General features: G+C 45.3%; 2 pseudogenes across 1 annotated transcript in view; one reads left to right on the top strand and one right to left on the bottom strand.

The window, feature by feature from the left end:
- Positions 1-9,285, top strand: part of LOC114670306 (immunoglobulin lambda constant 6-like) — an 80,743-nt pseudogene extending 71,458 nt beyond the window's left edge. Inside the window, exon 5 of the transcript XR_013399669.1 lies at positions 8,834-9,285. The product of XR_013399669.1 is annotated as an immunoglobulin lambda constant 6-like (transcript). The remainder of the gene's footprint in view (positions 1-8,833) is intronic.
- Positions 1-13,668, bottom strand: part of LOC114670397 (phosphatidylinositol 3,4,5-trisphosphate 3-phosphatase TPTE2-like) — a 314,879-nt pseudogene that overhangs the window by 276,908 nt on the left and 24,303 nt on the right.

Genomic DNA, 13,668 nt, shown 5'->3' with positions numbered 1-13,668 from the left:
CGCCCGCGCCGCTCTCATCCTGTCAGACTGGCTGACAACACAGGGAGCGGGAAGTATGACTTGAATGGTGGCGGTGTCCGGGGCCGCTCTCGGCCGCTGTTGTGTGGCTGCGCGCAGGCGCTACTGGGCGGGATGCTGTACACCGGGGAGAGCCGGTTGCGGGACAGGCCTCTGAAGCTTCCAAGCCCACTTCTCCGACAAGGGACGCCTGGGCTTCCAGGAGCAGAGGTACGGGCGGCCGTTGGGAGAGGCGCCGGGAGCCCGGCGTTGGGAATGGCCTAAGTCCCGGCGCCCTACACCCATCTTCACCTGAGTGCCCTGGAGCTGGGGTCCCGGAGGAGGTTAAAGGTCAACGGGCTTGGGGGCGCGGGGTTGGAGGACGGGGGAACCGGGGGGGACTAGGGAGACTCAGGAGGGCCAGGGCGGAGGAGGCGGGAGGAGGAGGAAGAGCTCCTGTCCAGCCGCGTCCGGAGGCGAAGTCTGAGCCCGGGCAGTGTCCTTTCTAATATTTAGTTTTAATTTTTAAAATGTTTTTGAGACTGGGTTTGGTCCTGCCGCCCAGGTTGGAGCGGAATGGGGCAATCCTAACTTCTGAGCTCAAGCGATTCTCCCGCCCCAGCCTTGCAATTTAGCTGGGACCGCCATGCCTAATTAAAAAAAAAAAAAAAAAAAAAAAAAAAGAAAGAAAGAAACTTGGTCGGGCTTGGTGGCTCACGCCTGTAATCCCAGCAGTTTGGGAGGCCGAGGCGGGCGGATCACTTGAGGCGAGGAGTTCAAGACCACCCCGGCCAACGCGGTGAAACCCCGTCTCTACTAAAAATACAAAAATTAGCCGGGCGTGGTGATGAGCACCTGTAATCCCAGCTACTTGGGAGGCAGAGGCAGGGGAATTGCTTGAACCAGGAAGGCGGAGGTTGCAGTGAGCCCAGATCAAGCCACTGCACTCCAGCCTGTGTGACAGACTGAGACTCCGTCTCAAAACAAAAACCAACTTTTTGTTTTGTTTTGTTTTTTAAGATACAGGGTCTCAGTACGTTCTCCAGGCTGATCTCGAACTCCTGACCTCAAGCCATCCTCCCACGTTGACTTCCCAAAGCGCTCATTACAGGCATGAGCCACCAGACACTTGTCAGGCCTGAGGGGCAGGCCCTGCATAGAGCTGGGCCCGGGGATCGGGAGGAGGGGACAGTTTAGACATTCTGAGGTTGGCTCTGCCGAGGGTGGAAGGTAGCTTGGTTTTCAGGGTTCAGATAGAGGACAGACAGTGACATCAGGCCAAGGACGCCACCCCTGTTGCCCTCCTGACTTGGATGTGGTCAGCAGAGAAGTGGGATCCGGTAAGGTCTGGGCCGCGTTTGCCTGTTCTACCTCCTCTTTTTCTTTGTCTTTTTTTTTTGAGAGAGAGTCTCACTGTGTCACCCAGGTGGTATGCACTTACAGTCCCAGCTGCTAGGGAGGCTGAGGAGGGAGAATTGCTTGAGCCCAGGAGTTTGACGCTGCAGTAAGGTGTGACTGTGCCACTGTGCTCCAGCCTGGTCCAATTTTTCATTAAAAATTTTTTTTTCTTCGAGATGGGGTTTCACTCTTGTTGCCCAGGCTGGAGTGCAATGGCGAGATCTCGGCTCACTGCAACCTCCGCCTCCTGGTTTCAAGTGATTCTTCTGCATCAGCCTCCTGAGTAGCTGGGATTACAAGCGTGCCCCACCACTTCCAGCTAATTTTGTATTTTTAGTAGAGACCGGGTTTCTCCATGTCGGTCAGGCTGGTCTTGAACTCCCGACCTCAGGTGATCCGCCTGCCTCGGCCTCCCAAAGTGTTGTGACTATAGGCATGAGCCACCGCGCCCGGCCTTAAATTTTTTTTTTTTTTTTTTTTAACTAAAACAAGGTCTCACTGTGTATCCCAGGCTAGTCTTGAACTCCAAGACTCAAGTAATCTTCCCACTTTGGCTTCCCAAAGTGCTGGGATCCTAAGTGTGAGGTACCATGCCCAGCCAGGTTTTTTAACTGTAGCAATTTACCATAGTAATTTAAGATGTTCATAAGAAGGAAGCCAGGTACAAGGGTATGTGTGAACTTTGTGCTGTCTTGGCAATTTGTCTGTAATTCTAAAACTGTTTTAAAATTAAAAGTTTACTCAACTTCCCCATGTGCTGCTAAAGAAAAAAATAATAACATTAAAAGTGTTTTATTTTGAAAATATTTCTTATTTTTTTTTTGAGACAGGGTCTCACTCTGTCACCCAGGCTGTAGTGCAGCAGTGCAATGTTGGCTCACTGCAAGCTCTGCCACCCAGGTTCAAGCAATTCTTCCACCTCAGCCTCCCAAGTAGCTGGGATTACAGGCATGCGCCACCACACCCGGCTGATTTTTGTATTTTTAGTAGAGACGGGGTTTCACCATGTTGGCCAGGCTGATCTTGAACTCCTGGCTTCAAGCAGTTCACCCGCCTTGGCCTCCCAAAGTGCTGGGACTACGGTCGTGAGCCACTGCGGCCAGACTATTTTTTAAATACTTTTTAGAACCAAAGTCTTGTTATGCTGCTCAGGCTAGATTCTAACTCCTGTGCTCAAGCAATTCTCCTGCCTCAACCTCCTGAGCAGCTGAGACTACAGCTTGTGCCACCACAGCCAGCCAAAAAGTTTATGTTTCTTTTTTTAAAAAAGAGAGGGCTTAGGACTTCCTGGAGCACAGACTTCAAATAGCAGTTGAGTCCACCATTGTGCTCCCTTCTCTCTGGATCTTTCTTCCTGAGTGCCTGTGAAAAACAAGCTTTGGCCCTGCCTGTGCGGCTCCAGCCTACCGGTTATTGTCGTTTCCTGACGGCCAGTCTTGTGGACTCTGGGCTTGCTTAGCCAACCCCACAAATACAGAAGCCAAGGTTTTACCAATCTATCTATCTATCTAGATGTATGTCTGTATATAGCTTTTTTGTTTGTTTGTTTGTTTGTTTGTTAGAGACGGAGTCTAGCTTTGTGACCCAGGCTGGAGTGCAGTGGCACGATCTCGGTTCACTGCAATCTGTGCCTCCCGGGTTCAAGCAATTCTCCTGTCTCAGCCTCCTGATTTGCTGGAACTACAGGCATACACCACCACACCTGGCTAATTTTTGTATTTTTATTAGAGACAGAGTTTCATCATGTTGGCCAGGCTGGTCTCAAACTCCTGACCTTAGGTGATCTGCCTGCCTCAGCCTCCCAAAGTGCTGGGATTACAGGCTTGAGCCACTGTGCCCGGCTAGAAGCCATCCGTTTCTATATCTATGCAGATGTGTGTCACTATATGTTTATGTATATCTGAATCTGTGTATCTCTCCTACTGGTTCTGCTTCTCTGGTTTGAACCCTAACACAGCTATTTGTTTTTTGTTTTTTTTTTTTTGAGTTGGAGTCTTGCTCTGTCACCCCAGCTGGAGTGCAGTAGTGTTATCTCTGTTCATTGCAACCTCCGCCTCCTGGGCACAACTAGTATTTTATAATCTGTTAGGAATTCAAATGTTTTTCAAAAGATCAAACTACATATTTAAATACATTTCCAATACAAACTTTTAAAATGATATTATGAAGCATTAAGTAAAATTCTACATTATTAGGCCAGGGACGGTGGTTTATGCCTATAATCCCAGCACTTTGGGAAGCCAAGGCGGGCAGATTGCTTGAGCTCAGGTATTTGACACCCCCCTGGGCAACATAGCAAGACCCTGTCTCCACAAAAATAGAAAAATCAGCTAGGCATGGTGGTCGTGCCTATAGTCCCAGCTGTTTGGGAGGCTGAGGTGGGAGAATCACTTGACCCTAGGAATTTGAGGCAGCAGGGAAGCATGATTGAGCCATTGCACTCCAGCCTGGGTGACAGAGTGAGACCCCATCCCACCGCCCAAAAAAAGTTAACATCATTATATAATTGTACTCTAAATTATTAGCAAAATGAAAGAAAATTAAATATTATTTAAAAATAGGCGAGGTGCAGTGGCTCATACCTATAATGCCAGCACTCTGGGAGGGCAAAGCAGGTGGATCACTTGAGGACAGGAGTTCGATACCAGCCTGGCCAACATGATGGAACCCCATTTCTACTAAAATTGCAAAAGTTTGCCCGGTGTGGTGGCGCGTGCCTGTAATCCCAGCTACTCAGAAGGCTGAGGCGGGAGAATCGCTTGAACCCGGGAGGCGAACGTTGCAGTGAGCTGAGATGGAGCCACTGCCCTCCAGCCAGGGTGAAGGGTCTCAAAAATAGATTAATAAATAAATAGCTAAACAGTTGGTTCAAATGGACATAAAGATGGAAATAACAGGCACTGGGAGCTCCACAGGTGGGGAGGGAAGGAGGGCAAAGGGTTGAAAAACTGCTCGTTGGGTACTATGGTCAGTGTTTGGGTGATGGGTTCACTAGAAGCCCAAACCTTAGCATTTTGCAGTGTACTCATGGAACACACCTGCACATGTGCCCCATGAATCTAAAGTTTAATACAATAAAAATAATAAACTTAGTGCAAAAGACAATTGTAGACTTTAATCATAAAACACAAGATAAAATAACACTGATTTTTTGTTTTGTTTTGTTTTGTTTTTTTCAGGCAGTCTCATTCTGTCACCCAGGCTGGAGTGCAGTGGTGAGATGTCAGTTCACTGCAACCTCCGTCTCCTGACCTCAAGCAATTCTCGTGCCTCAGCCTCCTCAGTAACTGGGATTACAGGCGCACACCTTCCGCCTCCTGGGTTCAAGTGATTCTCTTGCCTTAGCCTCCCGAGTAGCTGGGACTACAGGGACCCGCCATCACGCCTGGCTAATTTTTTTGTATTTTCAGTAGAGATGGGGTTTCACCATGTTGGCCAGGATGGTCTTGCTCTCCTGACCTCATGATCCGCCCACCTCAGCCACTATAGCCTTGAACTCCTGGGCTCAAATAATCATCCTGACTCAGCCTCCTGGATAGCTAGGGCTACAGGTGTGTATCATCGTGCCCAGCAATTTTTTTTTTTTTTTTTACTTTTTCTGCAGAAACAAGCTCCTGCCATGTTGCCTGGACTGGTCTCCAATTCCTGACCTTAAGTGATCCTCCCACCTCAGCCTCCCAGTGTTGGCATTACAGGCATAAGCCACTGTGCCAAGCCTTTTTTCACATCTTGAAGTCAGTAAGAAGTGGATCATCTCGTCTGGCCGGGCACGGTGGCTCATGCCTGTAATCCCAGCACTTTGGGAGGCAGAGGCGGGCAGATCACGATGTCAGGAGATCGAGACCATCCTGGCTAACACGGTGAAACCCCGTCTCTACTAAAAACACAAAAAATTAGCCAGGGTGGTGGTGGGTGTCTGTTGTCCCAGCTGCTTGAGAGGTTGAGGCAGGAGAATGGCATGAGCCCAGGAGGCAGAGCTTGCAGTGAGCCAAGATCACACCAATGAACTGCAGCCTATGCAACAGAGCGAGGAGACTCTGTCTCAAAAAAAAAAAAAAAAGTGGATTATCTCATAGACCAGAGATTTCAGAACAAGCCAGTATTTTGGCTATTCTTGGCCCTTGGCATTTTTTTTTTTTCTTTGAGACAGAGTTTTGCTCTTGTTGCCCAGGCTGGAGTACAATGGTGCAATCTCAGCTCACTGTAACCTCTGCCTCCCAGATTCACGTGTTTCTCCTATCTCAGCCTCCTGAGTAGCTGGGATTACAGGCATGTGCCACTACACTTGGCTAACTTTTTTGTGTTTTTATAGTAGAGACGGGGTTTGCTGTGTTGGCCAGGCTGATCTGGAACTCTTGACCTCAGGTGATTCACCTGCCTCTGCTTCCCAAAATTTTGTGATTACCGGCATGAGCCACCACACCCAGCCTGCATTTTCATATAAATTTAGAATTAGCCGGGCGTGGTGGCAGACATCTGTAATCCTAGCACTTGGAGAGACTGAGGTGGGAGGATTGCTTGAGCCCAGGAGTTTGAGGCTTCACTGAGCTGTAATTGCACCACTATACTCCAGCTTAGACAACAGAGCAAGATGCTTTCTAAAAACAAAATTAGAATCAGCTTGTCAATATTTATTAAGAAATATGTTGAGATTCATCCTAATGATGACTGTTTGTTTAAAAAAAAAAAAAGCGCTGGACGCAGTGGCTCACATCTGTAATCCCAGCACTTTGGGAGGCTGAGGCAGGCCAATCACAAAGTCAGGAACTCGAGACCATTCTGGCTAAAACGGTGAAGCCCCATCTCTACCAAAAATACAAAAGAAAAAAAAGCCGGGTGTCGTGGGGGGCACCTGTGGTCCCAGCTACTTGGGAGGCTGAGGCAGGAGAGTGGCGTGAATGCGGGTGGCAGAGCTTGCAGTGAGCCGAGATTGCGCCACTGCACTCCAGCCTGGGTGACAGAGCGAGACTCTGTCTCTAAATAAATAAATAAATAAATAAGAAAAGAAAGAAATCTGTTTAGGTTTTGATAAGAATTACATGTAATCTACAAATCACTTTGAGGAGAACTGATCTTTATGATATTGAGTATTCCAATCCATGAACATGGTATATTTCTCCAGACTCACACAAATATTAATGAATGCAAAAGAAAACATCAGGATGATAGGGTTGTTGATTCAGAGAACACCCATGGGAATGTTGTTCTGGCACTACTTGCCTTCTAAGGGCTGCCTCTGCTCCTTACTTCCTTTTTCTAGGTTGCCCAATTATTATGTGAACTTGTCCTATGCCCAGTGCTGATTGATTCAGGGGAACGCACCTGCCCAGGCCAATCCAATAAATGTCTTTACACAGATTTTTCAAACGGAGACAGAAAGAGAGTTGAACCAGGCTCTCTATTTGCAAAATATAAAATGTAGGAGCTCCCTGTAACCATGCTTCAGATTATGTGAACTAGAGGATTGGGGGAATTGCTGAGATAAAAGGACAAATCTCAAAGAAACGGAGACATGACAAGAGAAGAGAGTGGTGTTTGAGTTTCTGGCTCCACAGAGTTCTTAAGGCCAATGAGTTCTGAGAGATAGTCAGAACTATCTTGTTTATGAATTCCATGAGACAGCCCATAAATCTGTCTTTAGGCTTAAGCTAGTTTGAGTGGCGTTTCTGTCACTTGGAACAAGAGTCCTGACTACTGCAGTGGAGTGGAGTTAAAAGGTATAGCCTCAATAGGTGAGCTAGCTCACTTTAAAAGGCTTCCAGTTTGAATTACACTCCATTCCCTCTGGTGCCCCTAGAAAGAGCCTTCTCTAACAAACACAGGCCTGGAACTAGCAGACATGCTTTCGTTTTTTTTCTTTGCAGGAATTGTACTGCCTTGATTTGGGACAGATTATCAGAGGTGGGCACCGTTATCCTCTCTTTCATGCAGGATTTATCACTTGTAAATATTTGTCTTATGTTTGGATGCTACGTTTTGGTTAGAATTTAATGATCATATCTCTCATCAAGATTACCCACATGATCACCCTAAGGCTGTTGTAAGCCTTACTGACAAGTATTCCATATGTCAAGATGTCAAGTGCAACCCAAAATAAGATGTAAGCACCAAATGGGACTGAGAGAGAAATGCTAGAAATCTTCACCCTTCCTGCCTTTCTTGATAATAACCGTGCATCCTGTGAGGGAAATAGTGTTATAGTGATAGAAAGGTAAGGTTCTGAAATTTGAAGAGATTGGAGGCCAGGTGTGGTGGTTCACGCCTGTAATCTCAGCATTTTGGGAGGCCAAGGTGGGTGGATTGCTTGTACCCAGGAGTTCCAGATGAGCTGGGCAACATTGTGGGACCCCATCTCTAAAAATAAAAATAAAAATAAATTAACTGGGTGTAGTGGCTCACGCCTATAATCCCAGCTACTCAGGAGGCTGAGATGGGAGGATCGCTTGAGGAGGTCAAGGCTGCAGTGAGCTGTGATCATGCCACTGCACTCCAGCCTGGGTGACAGAGTGAGACCCTGTCTCCAAAAAAAAAAAAAAAGGATTGGAGGGAAGAATTTTTGAAGATACTGTGGTGCAGGGAAAGGGCGTGCTGTGTATATGCAGATGGTCCTCAGCTTTCCAAACTTAACTCTGGAACAGGCTACCTTTCATACATTTTATATACTGTATACTGACAGATCCAACACACTTTTCATAGGACACATTTGAGCCTTTTTTTTTTTTTTTTTTTTTTTAATGTTTTTAAGACAGAGTCCTGCTCTGTCGCCCAGGCTGGACTGCAGTGGCACAATCTTGGCTCACTGAAACTTCTACCTCCTGGGTTCAAGTGATTCTCCTGCTTCAGCCACCCAAGTAGCTGGGACTGTAGGTGTGTGCCACCACGCTGAGTCTGGGCAAGCAGCCCCAAGAACCCAGCCGATGTGAAGGGTCCTCTGGTCGGGCTGGTGGGACGGGGTCGATGGCAGAGCCCCAGGGTTTGTCTGGGTGGAGCCCGTGCTTCACCAGGAGAGGTGAGTGGGCCAGGTGTCCCAGGGGACAGGAAGCTCCAGGCCATGCCAGGCTTAGGCCTCCCCACACCCTGCCAGGACAGTTTTGTGTGCTGTGGGAGAGACCCCTAGATTCCAAACTTAGACTCCAGAAACCAAGAAGGAGGGAGCACAGCCTGCTGTGGGTACACACGGGGAAACCGAGGCTGCAGAGGAAATGACTGGGCCAGGACACCTGGCAAAGGTGACTTGGGAAGGCCCCTAGGAAGGTGCAGGGTTGTCTGCTCTCCAGAGGGCTCTAGTGGAAAGGAGGGAATTAAGAGGGAGGGAGAGACCCTGGGTGGACCAGATGGCCACACCATGAACCCTCCCAGAGACTTTAGACAGAGAGAGGTGCTCCACAGCACCCCACACTACCTCTGCCATCTCTCACCCCCTCCTCTGTCCACACAGGTCAGCCCAAGGCCATCCCCTCAGTCACTCTGTTTCCGCCATCTTCTAAGGAGATGCAAGCCAACAAGGCCACACTGGTGTGTCTCATGAGTGACTTCTATCTGGGAATCTTGATGGTGACCTGGAAGGCAGATGGTACCCCCATCATCCAGGGCATGGAGATGACTGTGCCCTCCAAACAGAGCAACAAATACGTGGCCAGCAGCTACCTGAGCCTGACGCCCGAGCAGTGGAGATCCCGCAACATCTTCAGCTGCCAGGTCATGCATGACGGGAGCACTGTGGAGAAAGACAGTGGCCCCTGCAGAATGTTCATAGGTTCCCAACCCTCACCCCACCCACAGGGGCCTGGAGCTGCAGGATCCCAGAGGAGGGCTCTCTCTGCATCCCAAGCCATCCAGCCCTTCTCCCTGTACCCAGAAAACCCTCAAACGTCTTTTGTCAACCAGAAATCCTGCTCCCTCTCTTCATTTCTTATCTCTCATACAATTTGATGCTTCTCCTGGGTTCTCAGGGTGGCGTTGGGGGAATCCTGGCACCAGTGGGAAAGCAGCCTGGAGGAGAGGATCACAGGCTCCCAGGCGTGTCCCCTGGGGACATAGGCCAGGATAGGAGGAGTCGGCTCACTGAACACCGGTCCATCCATTCTCTCCCACCTCCCCTTCCTCCTTGCAGCTCACCCTCCAACTCGCTGCCTGTGTTTTGGAGGGAGCTATTTCTGGCTGAACCTCGAGATACACCCTCTGTCCCTGTCCTGGTCTGGACCTTCCCCTGACCCACGGCCTCTCTTTCCTCAGCCTGGAAATCCTACTCTAGGCCTGGATTCCCTGTGCTTCTGGCTCTGGCCCCTGGAGTGCCATCCTTCCTCTCTGCCCAACTCCCCACCCCCAAGGGCTGGACTGTCTAGGACACTCCCACACCATCAAATTCATGAGCTCTTAAATTTGGGGCCCACTTTGATTTTTCACCTGACAGCAGGTTCAGAGGTGTGAGAAAAATAGGAGGAAGTCAGGAAGGAAGCACACATGAAAGGCCTGCAAGAGGCTCAGGACACTTGTAAAAGATAGGCTGTGAGCTCCCCAGGAACAAGTGCAAGAATGGCAATAGGTGCTCCATCATTTCTTTTTTTTTTTTTTTTTTTTTAGATGGAGTCTCGCTCTGTCGCCCAGGCTGGAGTAAATAGAAAAGAGAGTGGTCGACACTCTAAGAATTATCCATCTCAAGAAGTCAGGAAAAGAACAAATTAACCTAAAGAGTACAGAAGAAAATACTAAATGTAATAGTAATTGATGAAATAAAAAATGAATAAATAATAGAGACCACCAAAAAGGCCAAAAATTTGGTACTTTTAAAAGACTAGTAAAATTGATAAATCCCTGATGAGACTAATCAAAAGAAAAAAGGGGAGAAGGCACCAAGAAAGCAATGTAAGGAATAAGAAAAGGAACACCTCTGTAGACATTAAAATGGTAAAATGATATTGTGAACAATTTGATGTTAAGACATTTCAAAGTTAGATCACATGGACAAATACTGGGAAAACTATAATCTACCAAAATGGGCAAAATAAATAAAATTATTTTAAAATTCTATATGTGGAATTGAATTTAAAGACTTCTCTCCAGAGAAAACTCTAGGCCAATGTGCCTTTACTGGTGAATTTCACTTTACACTTAAGAAAGAAAAAAATCAGCATGTGTAAATTTACCTAGAGAATAAAAGCAGAGAAAATGAAATCTAACTCATTTTATGAAGCCAAGATTTGAAGAAACTATGAGAAAGGAAAATTATAACCAATTGCCCAGATTACATGAATTTAAAAATCCTAAACAAAATATTAGCAAACAGGATCTGGCAATTTAATAATAAAATAATTTAATAATTATTTGACAAAATAATATAGCACAAGTAAATTACGTTTATTCCAGAAATATGTTGGTTTACCACTTAATCAATGTAATTAGCCACATTTATTAATAGGATAAAGTAGAAAAATTAGAAAAATTATCATCTCAAAGATTCAGAAAAATCTTTAAAAATTCAACATCCATTCATGATTGGAAAAAAAAAAAACCAACTCTTAGCAAACTAAAGGAATTTCTTTTTTCTTTCTTTTTGTTTTGTTTTGCTTTGTTTTGTTTTTTGAGACAGAGTCTCACTCTGTCATCCAGGCTGGAGAGCAGTGGTGCGATCTTGGCTCACTGCAACCTCTGCCTCCTGGGTTCAACTGATTCCCTTGCCTCAGCCGGAGTAGTTGGCATTGCAGGCATGCGCCACCACACCTGGCACATTTTTGTATTTTTGAATAGAGATGGGGTTTCACCATGTTGCCTAGGCAGGTCTTAAATTCCTGGCCTCAAGTGATTTGCCCCCCTGGGCCTCCCAAAGTGCTGGAATTACAGGTGTAAGCACAGCACCCAGCCAAGGAATTTCTTAATCTAATAAATGGTAGCTAACACGCACACACACACACACACACACACTCATAAAGCAATTGGAGAGATGTTGAAAGCTTTTCCTTTGAGAATGGAAATGTTGATGGTCACTATTGCCACTTCTAATTCTACACTGTACTAAAGGTTCTAGCCAGTGCTAGAAGAGAGAAATGACTGAAATAGAAAAAATACAGTGTATTATTTTCGTATGATGTAATCATGTACCATAAAATCCAAAAGAATCTATAGATATATTAATAGAACTAATAAGTGAGTTTAGGCTGGACACAGTGGCTTAGGCCTGCAGTCCTAGTACTTTGGGAGGCGGAGGCTGAGGCTGGCAGATCACTTGAGCTCAGGAGTTTGAGACCAACCTGGGCTACATAGCGAAACCCCATCTCTACAAAAAAATCAAAAAATTAGCTGGGCATGGTGGCACCTGCCTGCGGTCCTAGCTACTCAAGAGGCTGATATGGGAGGATCACCCGAGCCCAGGGAGGTTGAGGCTGTAGTGAGCCATGATCGTGACACTGCACTCCAGCCTGGGTGACAGAATGAGACCCTACCTCAAAAAAAAAAAAAAAAAAAAAAAAGTTAGTTTAGGAAAGTTGCTAATTGCAAGATGAATAAATAAAATGAACTGCATTTAAAACAACAAAAAAAATTAGAAAATAAACATTTTAAAGGGATATCATTTAAATAACCACACAAAAAAAATCTAGGCATAAATCTTGCCAAAAATATGCAGGCTTTCTATACAGAAAATGAGAAAGCATTGTAAAGAGAAATTGAAGAGGACCTAACTCAACAAGAGAATACCTCTGTTCATGGGTTGGATGAGTCAATATTGTAAAGACTCGATTCTCCCCAGGCTATAAATTCAATGTAATTCCAAACAAATTTCTATCCAGTGTGTGTAATTTGACTAGTTGATTCCAAACTTTACATGGAAATGTAGATGACCTAAAATACCCAAACAATTGTGAAGAAAAAGGAAAAGATAATTATACTCCATGACTGGAAATGAGGACGTATTAGAAAGCCACAATAAGATAGTTGTGCTATTGGCACACAGATGAAAAATCGATGAACAGAACAGAAAGGTCAGAAACAGATTCATGTTCTGCAAGGTAATAAAGAAATGAAAATCTTCTCAACCAGTGTGCTGCAATAATTGGATAGCCATACATGGAAAAAGATGAAACCTGATGCCTTCCTCACACCACACACATAAATCAATTTTAAAAGGAATGAACCTTCTAGAAGAAAATATAGTAGTAAAATGTCCTTTAAACTCAAGGAAAATTGTCTTAATCAGGACCCAAACACACAAACTTTATAAAGGGAGAGCATGGTACCTATGACGGTAATCCAACTAAGAACCTCTGTCAACCAAAAGATACTCCTGAGAGAGAGAAAAGGCAAATCACAGAGCAGAAAAGCTTTCTTGAAATACATTTATGATCAATAACATAATTGAAATCAGAATACATAAAGAACTCCTACAATCAAGAGAAAAAAGATGAATAACCCAGGAGAAAAATGGTTAAGAAAATTTAAAATTTACTGTACAAAAAAGGATATCCAAATACTTAATAATCTTAAAGAAACTTCCTCAGTTTTCTTAGTAATTATAGAAATGCAAATGATCACCACTGTAAGATGCCATCACACAAACACCCAAAGGCTAAAAATAAAAATACTCAGAATTGCAAGCATTGGGGAAGATATGGGATGCTTGAAGTATACAATACCAGTGCAGTAAAAATTTGTACAACTGTTTTAGAAAACAGGTGACATTATCAAGTAAAGTTCAAGATTCATTACCCTAAGACAGAACAATTTTAGTCCAAGGTATATACTCAACAAAAATGTGGCCACATGTGCAACAAGAAGCGTATATTTTTAAAACCAGTATTATTGGGCTAGGCGCGGTGGCTCATGCCTATAATCCCAACACTTTGGGAGGGAGAGGAAGGCGCATCACTTGAGGTCAGGAGTTTAAGGCCAGCCTGGACAACATGGCAAAACCCCATCTCTACTAAAAATACAGCTGGGTGTGGTGGTGGATGCCTGTAATCCCAGCTACTTGGGAGGCTCAGGCACCAGAGTTGCTTGAACCCAGGAGGCAGAGGTTGCAATGAACTGAAATCATGCCACTGCACTCCAGCCTGGGTGAAAAAACAAACCCAGGCTGATACAAACAGCCTGGGTGATAAAAACAAACAAAAAAAGCCGTATTATTTATCACAGTAAAAATTGGAAACAACCTAATGTAACAGAAAAAAAGATGCCATTTTCAGTTACAATTTGTGTAGGAACGAATTTTTGAAAAGATATGCAAAGACATGATGAAAAAAGTATAAAACATTATTAAAAAAGGAACAAGATAATTCATAT

This window comes from Macaca mulatta, chromosome 10 (genome assembly GCF_049350105.2).
Source record: "Macaca mulatta isolate MMU2019108-1 chromosome 10, T2T-MMU8v2.0, whole genome shotgun sequence".
NCBI lineage: Eukaryota > Metazoa > Chordata > Mammalia > Primates > Cercopithecidae > Macaca > Macaca mulatta.
This window is presented reverse-complemented; position numbering and strand designations above follow the sequence as displayed.